Genomic DNA, 14,438 nt, shown 5'->3' with positions numbered 1-14,438 from the left:
TATAACATATTAATAGTATATTATTAATAACAATATATTAATAATATAATTCAATTATCATTTAATTAAATATAATTATATTGTATATAATATAAATTACAAATTTGTAATTGTAATTATAAATTAAATTCTGTTCATAATTTAATCAATATATAATTTAATAAATTACATATAATTTAATTATGATTAAATACAATTTAATTATATAATATATAATTTGATTATAATTATATATTCTATATAATTAAAAATACTTTTAAAATTAATTAATAGAGAAACTGTCATATGATCCAGCAATTCCACTTCTGGATATTTACCTGAAGGAAAAGAAATTACTGTCCTGAAGAGATATATGCACCCCTATGTTCATTGCAGCATTATAGCCAAGACATGGAAACAACCTAAGTTTCCACCAATGGATGAATGCATGAAGAATATTATTCAGCCATAAAAAAGGAATCCTGCCATTTGTGACACTTGGATGGACTTTGAAGTATTATGCTATATGAAATAAGCCAGACAGAAAGATTAATACTATATGAATTCACTTATATGTGGAATCTAAAAAGCCAAATCCTTAGAAACAAAGAATAGATTGGTGGTTGTCAGAGGCAGGAGGTACGGGTCTGGGGAAATTGGTGGGGTGGTCAAAAGGTACACACTTCCAGTTATAAGATAAATAAGTTCTGGGGATTTAATATACAGCATGATAACTATAGTTAACAATATTGTATATTTGAATGATGCTACAACAGTAGATCTTAAAAGTTCTTAAGTGTATGAGGTGATGGATATTAACTAAACTGTTATGATATTCATTTCATATATATATATACATCAAATCATTATATTTGCACACTTTAAACTTATAAAATTGTTATATACCAATTACATCTCAATAAAACTGGTAAAAATTATTACCTTTTTTTTTAGCACATTCTTGGCTTTACAGGATAACTTAGCAGATAGCACAGAATTCCATATTCCCAACCGATATGCCTTCCCCCATTTTCTTTTATTATTAAGTTCTTTAAATAGCATGGTACATGAGTGTGGTGCATTATAATTAATGAATATTGATACATTATTAATAACTAATTAATAAGCATTACTTACATTATGATTCACTCTTTTTGTACAGTTCTATGGGTTTTGACAAATGCATTATAGAATGTATTTATCATTAAAGTTTCACACAGATGGTTTTACACCTTAAAAGTCCCCTGTGCTCTACCTTTCAGCCCTTCTCTCTTCTTCTAAACCTGGAAACCACTGATCTTTCACTGTCTATAGTTTTCCTTTTCCAAAATGTCATATTGTTGGAATTATATAGTATGCAGCCTTTTCAGACTGACTTCTTTGACTTAATATACACATTTCAGGTGTCTTTATTTCTTTTCGTGACTTGATAACTAATTTTTCTTTTTTCATTTTTAAACATTTTTGTGTTTATTTATTAATTTTGAGAGAAACAGAGACAGCACAAGTGGGGGAGGGGCAGAGAGAGAGGAAGAGAGAGAATCCCAAGCAGGCTCTGTGCTGTCAGTGCAGGCTCTGACATGGACTCCAATTCATGAAACCGCAAGATCATAACCTGAGACTAAACCAAGAGTTGTAAACTTAACTGACTGAGCCACCCAGGAGCCACAATAACTAATTTCTTTAAATCTCTGAAAAATAATGCATTGCTGTATTACCGTAGTTTACCTATTCACCTATTGAAAAATATACTGGTTACTTTCAGTTTTGGGCAATTATGAGTAAAGCTACTATAAGTATTTGTGTACTGATTTTTGTATGGACATAATTTATTTGGGTAAAGTCATAAGAGTGCAATTGTTGGGAATGATAGTAAAATTATATTTAGTTCATTTATGTGAAAGGCTTGTGTTCTGATTCATCTGTTTGCATATGAATGCCCAATTATACTATAGCACCATTTGTTGAAAACAGTATCCTTCCTCCGTTGAATTGCCTATGCTTTTTTAATCAATGACCACTTGGTTATAATCATGTGGGTCTAGCTTTTATCTCTTTGTCCTGTTCCCTCCATTCCCTTGCAGTTAACTGCTTTAAAAATTATGTATCCACCCACTTTCCTTTTTTTTTTTTTATTCTAAGAAGTCCAAGAGGTGAAGTAGGAAATAGTGTGCCAGATCACCAGAGTATAAAACCCCATGTTTTGGTAATTTACACAGGATTATTTAATTTGTTTAATTATTCTTTTAGAGTACATAATCTATTTGTTTAAATTCAAGTTAGTTAACATACAGTGTAGTATTGATTTCAGGAGTAGAACCCAGTGATTCATCACTTACATACAACACCCAATCATCATCCTAACAAGTGCCCTTCTTAATGCTTAGCCCATGCCTCCATCCACCTCCCCTCCAGCAACCCTAAGTTTATTCTCTGTATTTAAGAGTCTCTTATGGTTTGCCTTCCTCTCTGTTTTTATCTTATTTTTTCTTTCCTTACCCAATGTTCATCTGTTTTGTTTCTTAAATATTGTTAAAATGTCTATACTACCCAAAGCAAGCTATACATTCAATGCAGTCTCTATCAAAATAACACCAGCATTCTTCCCAGAGCTAGAACAAACAATTCTACAAATTGTATGAAACCAGAAAAGACCCAGAATAGCCAGAATAATGTTGAAAAAGAAAACCAAAGGGGGGGCATCACCATTCCGGACTTCAAGCTGTATTGCAAAGTTGTAAGACAGTATGATATTGGCACTAAAACAGACACTTAGATCGCTGTAACAGAATTGAGAACCCAGAAATGGACCCACATAGGTATGGCCAGTTAATCTTTGACAAAGCAGTAAAGAGTATTCAATGGAAAAAAGACAGTCTCTTCAGCAAATTGTGCTGGGAAAACTGGACAGCGACATGCATAAGAATGAACCTGGACCACTTTCTTACCCATACACAAAAATAAACTCAAAATGGATGAAAGACTTAAATTTGAGACAGGAAACCATCGAAATCCTAGAGGAGAAAATAGAAAGCAACCTCTTTGACCTTGGCCTCAGCAACTTCTTACTAGACATGTCTCTGGAGAAAAGGGAAACAAAAGCAAAAATGAACTTTTGGGACCTCATCAAGAAAAGAAGCTTCTGCACAGCAAAAGAAACAATCAACAAAACTGAAAGGACACCAATGGAATGGGAGAAGATATTTGCAAGTGACATACAGATAAAGGGCTAGTATCCAAAATCTATAAAGAACTTACTTATCAAACTCAACTCTTTCTTAAATAAATGGTAGCATACCATACATACTCTTAGTGCAGGCTGTTGAAACAAGATACCATAGTCTGGATGCCTTAAACAACAGAAATCTATTTATCACAGTTCTGGAGGTTGGGTAGTCCAAGATCAAGGTGCCAGTCAATTTGGTTCCTGGTGACAGCCCTCTTCCTGGTTATATCCCTACATTGTGGAGACAGAAGGGGGAAACAGGTTTTCTGTCACTTCTCAAAAGACCAGTGATCCCATCATGGTAGCTTGCCCTCATGATCCAAATGTCCCATCTTCAAATATTATCACTTTGGGGATTATAGTTTCGACATAAGAATTCTAAGAAGACACAAACATTAGTCTATAGCATATACTTTTGTCTAATTTGATTGGTCAGTAACTCCAACATAATGTTTAATTTTTTTAACATTTATTTATTTTTGGACAGAGAGAGACAGAGCATGAATGGAGGAGGGTCAGAGACAGAGGGAGACACAGAATCCGAAACAGGCTCTAGGCTCTGAGCTGTCAGCACAGAGCCCAAAGCAGGGCTTGAACTCACGGACCCCGAGATCATGACCTAAGCCGAAGTTGGACGTTTTACCGACTGAGACACGCCCCTAACACAATGTTTAATAGCAGGAGAACTAGTGGCTAGCCTTTTCCTGACCTTTGTAGGACAGCCTCGAATGCTTCCTTATTAACAAAGATACCAGCATTTGAATAGATAAGATATATAGGTAGATAGGTAGAAAATATATTAAGAACATCTTCCATTCATTCCTATTTTAATGAGTGTTTTAAAATGAATAAAATTCAATATCGAATTTGTCAAGTGTCTTTCCTGTATCTATGGAGATGATATTTTTTTCCCTTTACTTGACTATAATGATGAATTACATTAAGTGTTTCCTAATGTTGGAACACACATGTATTTCTTGAGTTAACCCTATTTAAACATGATAATAATGCTTTAGTGTGTTGTTGGATTCTGTTTGCTAATATACAAGTCATATAAAAATTTTGCAGCACTATTTTTAAGTGAGATTCGTCTGTATTTTTTACGGGGAAATCTCTGTCAGGTTTTGGGGTCATGTTTTAATTGTTTCATAAAAGTAGAATTGATAGAATCTCTTGTGAAACCTTCTGGACCACGTGCTTTTGTGTGTTGGGGGAGTGGTCTCTTTAACTACTATTTTTATTTCTTCTATGAAAAATTATCTATTTAGATTCTCTATCTCCACTGGGGTTATTTTGGTAAGTTGTAGTTTTCTAAAAAAAAAATTCCATTTTATATTTATTTCTTGACTATCTATATCTTCCTTCCAAAAGATAAATATTCTCTCATGCATTGTTTCTTCTTATTTTTTAGAATTTTAGTTCTGGTTTGTTTCAGGTGTATTTTAATTTATATTGTCCTTATTTTTTAGATGACAATATGTTTCAAAAAGTGATTTGAGTACATTAATGTCTGAATGTCTTCAGTTATCCTCCTGGGATCAGCTTTATTTTGTTTGAGTGCTTTCCCTAAAGAAGGCCCTGAACGTTGGACTTCAGCAAGTCTTGTAAGGATGTGTTTTCCATCAGATTTAAATGACATGTTGGTAAATATAAAATTTTATAATCACAGACTTTTTCTTTCTACACCTCAGAAATAATATTATACTGTGTCATGCCTCTTTCTTTTCAATGTACTTCTTGTTTCTTTGTAATATATCTGCTCTTTCATTCTGGAAACTTTTAGGATTTTCTTTTTTGGGTGTTATTACATTTTACTATACTTTGTGCAAGTGTAGGATTTTATACATTATTTTGTGCCCCATGAAGTCCTCTTTTTAAAATTAAAAAAAATTTAATTACTTACTTATTTTTAAAATTTACATCCAAGTTAGCATATAATACAATAATGATTTCAGGAGTAGAATCCAGTGACTCATCCCCTACATATAACACCCAGTGTTCATCCCAACAAGTATCCTCCTTAATGCCCCTTGCCCATTTAGCCCCTCCTCCCACCCACAATCCCTCCAGCAACCCTCAGTTTGTTCTCTGTATTTAAGAGTCTCTTATGTTTTGTCTCCCTCCCTGTTTTTATATTATTTTTGATTCTCTTCCCTTACATTCATCTGTTGTATCTTAAATTCCACATATGAGTGAAGTCATGATATTTGTCTTTCTCTGACTAATTTCGCTTAGCATAACACACTCTAGTTCCATCCACTTTGTTGCAAATGGTAAGATTTCATTTTTTTTGATTGCCAAGTAATTCTCCATTGTGTGTGTGTGTGTGTGTGTGTGTGTGTGTGTGTACATATATACACACCACATCTTCTTTATCCATTCATCTGTTAATGGACATTTAGGCTCTTTCCATACTTTGGCTATTGTCCATAGAGCTGCTATAATAAACATTGGGGTGCATGTGCACCTTTGAAACAGCACACCTATATCCTTTGGATAAATACCTAGTAGTGCAATTGCTGGGTCATAGGGTAGTTCTATTTTTAATTTTTTGAGGAACTTCCACACTGTTTTCCAAAGTGACTGCACCAGTTTGCATTCCCACCAACACAGCAAAAGTGTTCCCCTTTCTCCACATCCTCACCAACATCTGTTGTTGCCTGAGTTGTTAATTTTAGCCATTCTGACCAGTGTTAGGTGGAATCTCATTGTGGTTTTGATTTATATTATTCTGATGATGAGTAATGTTGAGAAGTTTTCATGTGTCTTTTAGCCATCTGGATGTCTTCTTTGGAGAAGTGTCTGTTCATGTCTTTTGCCCATTTCTTCACTGTGTTATTTGTTTTTTGGGTGTTTAGTTTCATAAGTTCTTTATAGATTTTGGATACTAACCTTTTATCAGATCTGTTCTTTGCAAATATCTTCTCCCATTCCATTGGTTGCCTTTTAGTTTTTCTGATTGTTTCCTTTGCTGTGCAGAAGCTTTTTATCTTGATGAGGTCCCAATGGTTCATTTTTAAAAAGCCCTCTTTTTAATCCTACTTTAAATTGGGAAAATTTATTTTCCTTATCAAATACTTTTTAATTTATATTTTTAAAAATATCCATCCAGTATCTATTACTCATCTGCTTTTCTTTATATTTCTAATATTCCCAAGTATTATTTTGTTTATATGTCCCCATTCATTTTCTTTTCCTGCTGTCTTTTGGGAAAGGTCCTCAGTCTGCTATTTCAGTGTTTTACACATTACCAACTGGTATTCTTTATTCACCTACCATACTTTCACACCTCGTATTTCACCTTATTTTTTTTCTTTCTTCTTAGAACCATGTAACACTCCTAATATCCTCATTCTCCATTTGAGTATATTCTTTTAAAAAAAATTTTTTTAATGTGTATTTATTTTTAAGAGAGAGAGAGAGAGTGAGAGCAAGAGACAGGGCATGAATGGATGAGGGGCAGAGAGAGAGGGAGACACAGAATCAGGAGCAGTTTCCAGACTCTGAGCTATTAGCACAGAGCCTGACGAACTATGAGATCGTGACCTGAGCTGAGGTCAGACACTTAACCACCTGGGCCACCCAGGTGCCCCTATTTGAGTATATTCTTTATGCATATTTGGATTATCTGCTCCAACAGTTCTTCATCATACGGTTATTTTTGTTCAGTTTATTATCTTTATATTATAGCTTGTATCTCTCAGTGAAGTCATGTTTCCCTGGGGATAACAGCCTTGCAGAGGCTTTTAAAATTTTTTGATTTTATTCTACACTAAGAATTACATTTTACCTCTCATGACCCATTTGATATAGATTTACAAAATGATACTTGTATATTTATTTTATATATATTACAAAAAAATGTGTATTTTATGAGGAGCCATGCACTCTGGTATTTTGTACTCTATTTGATTTTATTGAAAAATACTAGTAACTAATCACTATATTAATTTAATTATCCACTAATGGGTCCACACCCACAGTGTGAAAAGTCTATGATACATAAGGGAAGGACTGAAGGTCAGGCAGTGGTTATGAGGGAGGGATTAGAGGAATAAACTGTAGAGCCTTGGGCACCACAGAATCTTTCAGACTAATCTAGTTTGCTCCATTCCATTTGGCAATAGCCCTGTTTTTAGCATTCACTTCTAACTCTTAGGGGCAGCACTAGGTGACAATCCTTTAGGGTTATAAATTTTCAGCCCTGGGGGTTTGGTGGAAAGGAGTTGGATTAATGAATAGGCAAGAGTGACTGGGCAGCTTATACTTACACCTTCTCCTTACCCTCAAAAGGCTAAGGCTGCTCTAAGAATATTCACACCCAGGGGCACCTGCATGGCTCAGTCATTTAAGGGTCGAACTTCAGCTCAGGTCAGGATCTCACAACTCAAGAGTTCAAGCCACACATCGTGTTCTGTGCCTGACAACTCAGAGCCTGGAGCCTGCTCTGGATTCTGTGCCTCCCTCTCTCTCGGCCCCTGCCTTGCTTGTGCTCTCTTTCTCTCAAAAATAAATAAACATTTAAAAAATTAAAAACAAAGGACATCCATATCCATAGGCCTTTGTTTTTACGTATGATTTCTGATGTAAAGGAGCAGGCAATGATTATCCAAAGGCAATGAAGGATAAGACAAGAGCAGAGCTTAAAAAATCTGCTCCAATCTATACTTCATTGCTGCTGTCAGGCTGCCTTGGTCCTAAGGGGATTCCCAACTCTTCCCAGACCAATTCGCAACAGCCTGCAGTCTCTCTGGGATTTCTCACAGTCTTTATGTTATTAGTTCAGATCAATAATTCTTTTCTTTCACAGTGTCTCCAGAGCAAATTATATTTGGAAAAACCCAGCAACCTATTAGGTCTTTTCAGGAATCTTCAGAATAGACAGGCACAAAAATCATACTTTTTCATGGTGAGGACCTCAGTGAACAATCTGAGATGAGTCTACCTCAGAATAGGCATCAGGTGAGTGAGAGAGGACACATCGTTTCACTTTTTTCAAGACTGTCTTTGCATTTACTTTCTTCTTTGTTGCCTGGGTAGCACTCATTCTTACAAGTTCCAGGTTAGGCTTCAGTGATGCATTTCAGCAGTGTCTGTACAACCAAAACCAAATAGGGGACTTCAGTCACTAATGCACTGGGAATGCAGTCAATCACAATAGCTCTGGGAAAACAGTCTGCATTTTCCTGGATCATGTGGCTCATTAAAGATAATTCAGGTCACTGCTTTTTCCAGGGCTACATTATGGCCCATATGTGAGGATAAGTATACACTGGCGTTATCTAATAAGCAGATGAGATGGGTCTCTAACTCTACAGAATGATATGAAGAGCTCCAAAAATCACCTCTCCTTCCAAGAGACCTCCATACCTGCTCTGACCTTTTCTTTAAGTTGGTCTTAAGTTCTCCATCTTGGTTTGAAATTTCTGTTATTTCTAATTCCTTTGAGTTAGGAAACAAAACCACAGAATTGTTTCTAAACCCCACCTATAAAAGTTCTTTTGGACATTAGCACCCATGATAATATCAACATTGATTAGTCACCACCCTCCATTCCAATTAAACAGGTGTCTTCTTCTACATCTGATCTTCTCCAGAAGGGTGCTTTCCCCTCCCATTATTCCCCAGATCTAGATCTGCTACTACCATCCAAACAGTCACTCATTGTGATCCTCAGTTCTTTATTTGTTCTCACCAAACCACCACCTATTCCTGTTAGTTTTAACTCCTAAGTTTTCTAGAATCCAAATGCTTCTCCTCATTCTTGCAGCCAGCATCCTAGGCATCTCTCCCTCTAGGTATCTTCCACTGCTTTCTGACTAGTCTCCATATTTTCTTTTTTTTAATTTTTTAAAATTAAAAAAAAATGTTTATTTTGAGAGAGAGAGAGAGGGAGAGAGAGAGTGTGTGTGAGTGGCGGAGGGGCAGAAAGCGAGGGAGGAACAGAATCCAAAGCAGGCTCCAGGCTCTGAGCTGTCAGCACAGAGCCCGATGCAGGGCTCAAACCCACAAACCCCGAGATCATGACTTGGGCTGAAGTCTGACACCTAACTGATTGAGCCACCCAGGCACCCCAGTCTCCATATTTCAATCTTGTCTCCCTCCAATCCGTTCTCAACATGGTGGCCATAATGTTTTGACTATTAGTACACTGCTGAAACTGTTCAGTGTTGCCTATTGCCCTTGGAGTGTTCTGCAAATGTTCCCCCCCCCATTAAAACACACCCACTAAACACAATGGACTTCCATTAGTATCAGCAACTAATGTAGTTGATCTCATGAGTTTTTTGCATTCCAAAGTTGAGAGGGAAAGATACAGAGGGACACATCTGAATCTCCTGAATAAGCACATTCCCATAACACTGTAGGTATTCAATAAATGTTTGACTGAGTGGCTGATGAATGAAAGACAGGAAAGGTAAATTTTATAGCAAGAAGCAGTTGAAGGTAAGTTTATAGCATAAATTTCTATAAGTGGAGTGCATGAGATAATATTGGGAACCTATGAAAACTTAGTTATGTGAGTATGTATGTGTTCATACAGATACGTGCACAGATGAGGTAACTAAAATGTGTTCTTCATATAGCAGGATCTCTATCAATAGTTCTTGAATAGAAAGAAGATTCTAAGAATAAAATCATAACCTAATTTTTGCCTGGGTTCGCATAGCTTCTTGCCTAGATTTGGGGGATTCCTATGAATAAACAAATAACTCAATCCAAATAAAATCATAATTTAATACAATGTGTCCTAATGTATTATTTGCGGGATGCTTAAACTTCCATGGCGCATTAGTTTTTTATGGTTGATGTAACAAATTACCACAAACTTGCTGGCTTAAAACAATACAAACTATTACATAAAAGTTTAGAGGTCAGAAATCTGATATGGTCTCACTGGACTACAATCGAGTTGTGGGTAGGGCTGTGTTCCTTCTGGAAGCCCGAAAGGAAAATCCCTTTCCTTTATTTTTTCAACTCTTAGAAGCTGCCCACATTCCTTGGCTCATGGTCCCCTTCCATCTTCAAAGTCAGCAATGGCCAGCTGAAACACTAGCACTCTGTGTCCCTCTGACACTGATGCTCCTGCTTCCCACTTTCATGTTCAAGGACCTCTTTGATTACATGGGCCTACGTAGATAATCTAGTATAACCCCCCTATTTTAAAGTCAGCTAATTGGTAACTTTAATTATATCTGCAAACTTCATTCCCCTTTGCCACATAATGTAACATATTCACAGGTTTGGAGGATTAAGACATAGACATCTTGCAGGGGAGGAGTTACTCTGCCCACCATCCATGGTTATACTTCCTCTTACAGAATATTAGAAATTTCAATACACATCATAATGAGCCATAAAACATCATTGCCAAGTGTTTGTTCTAACTGTGCTCTAGAGAAGGGTGTCCAGCTGGGGAAGTCCAAGTAACTAGAGAAAGTCCTGACTCCTCTCCATTTTATGATCTCAACCAGATATTAAAATATGTATAACATTGCAATAATTAAAACAGTGTGGTAACAGCAATAGTAGGTAGCATAATAAGACAAAATAGAAAGTCTGAAAACGGATCTATGTATTTTTAACAATTTGAAATCGCTTTCAATTTTCATGTGACACATTTTTCTGTACTTCGCACACTAACGTACCTAAGGTACATCAGCCAAATATGGGTTGCTATGTATATGTGAATCACCAACTCTGTTGCTCCAGAGCATACCTCTGATTCTTAAAACAGTTTTTGGAACTCTGTCATCATGTTTGCTTGAGCAATTTTTGGTGTTTGGAATGTTTAAAAAAATTGTCAGCCTATTATAATGAGGTAAACATAGAAAAATGGAAATGCTGATATTAGTGATAATATATTTAAGATGTTTCTGGAAATTATCAGATGGGCCAAAAATGTTGCATCTTTCTTTTTTATAGCGAGTTTATTTTGGCTTAAGCTCATCCATTGTCTGGCCAGTTGTTGAATTAATATAATAAAAATAAAGATAATATACTGAATCATGGAATTACATTATAGAACATGATTTTTTTCTTCCCCCTAAACGAATAAGTATAGTAGATAAATGGAGAAAATAAAGAGATCATTAAAATTATAGATTATCAAAAATGTTTTACACCCATCTTTGTTTTCATATTACTTATTATCTCAATAATTTTCCTATATATCACATTAATTTCCAAATGGGTCAGAAATACAAATGGATAAATGCAGGGGGTAAGAAAGAACTACACAACATTGCAAGTCCTAGAAGGAAACATGAGTGAATTTTTCTATTACCTGGAATTTGCAAAAATATTTCAAAATGTTACTCAAAATTCTAAAAGCAATAAAAGAAAAGAGTGCTTAGTTTAATTCTGGGAAACTAAAAAAGTTTGTATAGCTGATTAAACACAGCAAAAAGATAAATTAAAACCTCTGGGAAAATATTTGCAGTTAATCACAGACACAGACTAATAATCTCTAAAATATAAAGACCTTCTGAAAATGGAGCAAATGCTCCATAAAGAATGTGCTAGTGAAATGAATAGAAAGTTCACAGAAATAGAAAATGAAATGGAAAATGTTTAACCTCATTTATGACAAAAGAAATGCAAATTAAAAATACCATTAGACCTTTTTTTACCCATCGGATGGGCAAAATTCCAAAGTCTGACAGCATACTTGACTGAAAAGGCTATGGATAAATAGACATTTTTATATATTCCTTGTGAAAATTGTAGACAGTCTGTGGAGGAGGATTTTCCAATATCTAACAAAACTATCTATGTTTGATCCAGCAATTACACTTGTAGAAATTTATTAAGACCAAAACATGGGCAAAACATTTGAAAAGATACACAAAACTATTACAGCATCAGGGGTAATAGAAAAGACTAGGAACAATCCCAATATCTATCAGTAAGGCTTGTTGTTAAACTTGCATATCTGCACAATTAAGTCATTTAAATAGAATGAGAAATACCTTTCTGTATCATTGTGGAATGATCTCCAGGATATATTGATGAAGACAACAACAAGGTGGTAAAAATATGCTAATGTTTCAAAAAGAGGAGATATGAATGTTTATTAACAAACAATGAAAATATAACCATAAAATCAAAATTTAAAAAAAAGCTTACTTATAATGGGAGGGTAAAGAATAGGGTGGAAGAGACAGATCTCTTTAAATATACCTTATTTGGATGATTTGACTTTGGAAAGTTAAAAAATTTTACATTATCATAAAAGAAAATGTAATGAAAAAGCAATGTCTCTTCTCTTTTTTTTAACGTTTATTTATTTTTGAGACAGAGAAAGACAGAGCATGAATGGGGGAGGGGCAGAGAGAGGGAGACACAGAATCTGAAACAGGCTCCAGGCTCTGAGCTGTCAGCGCAAGGCCCGAAGCGGGGCTCGAACTCACGGACTGTTACATCATGACCTGAGCCGAAGTCGGACGCTTAAAAGACCAAGCCACCCAGTCGCCCCGTTCTTCTTCTTTTTAAGAGAGAAAGCACAAGCAGGGGACAGGAGCAGAGGGAGAGAGAGAGAAAGAGACAGAGAGAGAGAGAGAATCTTAAGCAAGCCTCATGCTCAGTGTGGAGCCTCATGCAGGGCTCGATCCTGTGACCCTGAGATCATGACCTGGGCTGAAATCAAGAGTCGGATGCTCAATTGGCTGAGCCACCCAGGTGCCCCAAAAAGCAATATCTTAAAATGATGAATTTAATTCTATCTTCAGTTGACCTAATCTCATGGAGACAACTATCCCAAATGACTTTAAAACTCAGTAGTCTAACTACATTACAAGTAGGATGTACTCTAAGCAGAGAAAGAGCTGCAGAACATGTGTAAATGCTATTTTCAATTATGTTATGGGTGGCAGTGGTGCTATGGTTATTCTGAGACTGTTTTATGTGTTGTGTGATAGAGCAAATAATTATACTGACCTCACTAAAAAGCTTTCATCATACTGACATCATTAAAAGGCTTTTCATCATGAAGGAAAGGAGATATTGATATAAATATATAATCCTGAATTTGAAATGGAAGCATCAGTATGCACTATCAATGTATCTCTTAATAAAACAGATATTTTGTAAATTGGTCCTGTGAAAAAGCCAGGAAACAATTGTCAGGCCAGTTGATTCCCATCAGCACCCAGATTGGCTCTGTGAAATATCATTTAACCAACTAAGGAAACTAGGCTTTTTAAAGAATGACTGAATGCTGGATCTGATTTAAGAAATGTACAAGGGAAACTTGGCACATGTTGTACCTGATAGAACAGAAGTTACCAAACAGTCTGTTAATAACAAAAGGACTCAATAGTTAACCTGAATTAGCTCCCACTGAACAAAGATGGGATAATCAGCTGGAAAGGAAACATTAGATGTATCAAATATGCAAAACTCAGAATTAATTGTGATTTCTGGATGCTAGAGAAGAACCCATTATTTTAAAAGCTAGTAAACAGAGTGATCCAAATATTTGCCCAGACTTTCCAGTATTATCTGCATGTTACAGTAGTCAAACAATTGATGAAACCAAGCTTCTTACTACGTATGCCGGATAATAAAGAGTAAGAAATGGTAGAATTGGAATACTACCCGTACTGTATTGTAATGATTACCAATGGTTACTGACATTAAAAAATAGAGACAGTAGATATCATGCACCTCCTGATAGAAATATACAAAATTACCCATAAAACAGTCATGGCATACACACCGAAAATTGAATCTGAATCTTACCTTTCTTCTATATCTCACTATGGAGATGCAATCAGCAGAAGTCAGATTGTAGGAATTCTGTATGACAAAATAGCAGTCTCTTTAGCAAAACAAAAATAAAAAAAATACAAAGATAAAAACCCAGAATATTGAAGGTGAATCTATAAAGAGACAAGATATATATCAGTAAACTGCAATGTATGCACCTTATTTGAGTCAAAAATCCATATGCAATTTTTTTTAGAGAGAGAAAAAGTATGTGTGAGCAGATGGGGAGGACGAGAGAGGTAGAGGGAGAAAGAGAGAGAACCTTAAGCAGGCACCACACCCAGCACCAGAGCCTGATGAGGGGCTTGGGCTTGGTTTCATAACCCTGATATCATGACCTAAGCCAAAATCAAGAGTTGACTGCTTAACTGACTGAGCCACTCAGGCATCCTGTAAATTTTTTAAAAAGTGAAAAAAAAAACAATGGGGGACTTGTGAAGAATAGTGATTATTGAAGATTTAA

At 35.6% G+C, this 14,438-nt stretch overlaps 1 long non-coding RNA gene across 1 annotated transcript; it reads right to left on the bottom strand.

Moving 5' to 3' along the window:
* Positions 1–2,241: 2,241 nt before the first annotated feature.
* On the bottom strand, positions 2,242–14,083 carry LOC128312621 (uncharacterized). Its single transcript, XR_008292124.1, has 3 exons — positions 13,949–14,083; positions 8,106–8,298; positions 2,242–3,436 (listed from the first exon to the last, which is right to left on the bottom strand). It is a non-coding gene; the product is annotated as an uncharacterized LOC128312621 (long non-coding RNA).
* Between the last annotated feature and the right edge of the window lie 355 nt (positions 14,084–14,438).

Source organism: Acinonyx jubatus, chromosome D2, assembly GCF_027475565.1.
Source record: "Acinonyx jubatus isolate Ajub_Pintada_27869175 chromosome D2, VMU_Ajub_asm_v1.0, whole genome shotgun sequence".
Taxonomy (NCBI): domain Eukaryota; kingdom Metazoa; phylum Chordata; class Mammalia; order Carnivora; family Felidae; genus Acinonyx; species Acinonyx jubatus.
This window is presented reverse-complemented; position numbering and strand designations above follow the sequence as displayed.